We start from the raw sequence: 1,091 nt of genomic DNA on the forward strand, positions 1-1,091 counted from the left end.
TTTATTTATTTATTTATTTTTGGCTGCGTTGGGTCTTCGTTGCTGTCCATGGGCTTCTCATTGCAGTGGCTTCTCTTGTTGCAGAGCATGGGCTCTAGGCACGCAGGCTTCAGTAGCTATGGCTCGAAGGCTCTAGAGCACAAGCTCAGTAGTTGTGGTGCACAGGCTTAGTTGCCCCGCAGCATGTGGGATCTTCCCCGACCAGGGCTTGAACCCATGTCTCCTGCATTAGCAGGCGGATTCTTAACCACTGCGCCACTAGGGAAACCCCTAAATTTATTATTTTAAAATTTTTTTTTTTTTTTTTGGCCCCACCAGGCGGCTTGCAGCATCTTAGTTTCTCTGACCAGGGATTGAACCTGGGCCACAGCAGTGAAAGTGCTGAGTCCTAACCACTGGACCACCAGGGAATTCCCTATAATTTTTTTCTTTCCTGTAATGAGAACTTTTAAGATCTGCTCTCTTAGCAACTTTCAAATATACACTACAGTATCATTAACTATTGTTACCATGCTGTATATTACACCCCCAGGACTTATTTAACTTATAACTGGAAGTTTGTACCAATTTGTAACCTTTTTTCTTATTTGTCCACCGTCTTGTCCTTTGTCCTTTACCATGTAAATTATTACCAAGTCAGAAGCTGGGTACATAATTTCATCTGGCCAGCAGGGAGCCTTGAGATTGGGAGTGAAGGCAGATGCCTCTCTGTCACCCAGAGTCTGGAAGGAGACCTAGCGAGCTTACCCCTGGGGAGAAAACACGAGCTTCACTGCAAAGATAGAAATAGTGATAGCAAAGTGATTGCTGACGTGGCAAAGGAAGAGCTGGAAGGAAGGCCAGAGTTTGAACCCAAGGGTCCACATCTCCAGATCTGGGCTCTCTCCTAGCACCTATCACTGGGAACTGGTTTCTGTGGGCCAGACTGCGTCCACCCCAGCAGACTGGGAGCTGCTTCAGGGCTGGCACCACACCCAGTTCCTCTCCTGGAATGGCGATCCTAGGAGGTTTCCAGAATGATGTGTCATTTCCCAGATAAACTTAGGCCTGGAGAGTGAGAGACACGGCTGGCCCTGGGGTCTCTCACCTCT

At 47.7% G+C, this 1,091-nt stretch overlaps 1 non-coding gene across 1 annotated transcript; it reads right to left on the reverse strand.

The window, feature by feature from the left end:
* Positions 1 to 338: 338 nt before the first annotated feature.
* On the reverse strand, positions 339 to 410 carry TRNAE-UUC (transfer RNA glutamic acid (anticodon UUC)). The gene has a single exon. It is a non-coding gene; the product is annotated as a tRNA-Glu (tRNA).
* Between the last annotated feature and the right edge of the window lie 681 nt (positions 411 to 1,091).

This window comes from Mesoplodon densirostris, chromosome 19, assembly GCF_025265405.1.
Source record: "Mesoplodon densirostris isolate mMesDen1 chromosome 19, mMesDen1 primary haplotype, whole genome shotgun sequence".
Classification (NCBI taxonomy): Eukaryota; Metazoa; Chordata; class Mammalia; order Artiodactyla; family Ziphiidae; genus Mesoplodon; species Mesoplodon densirostris.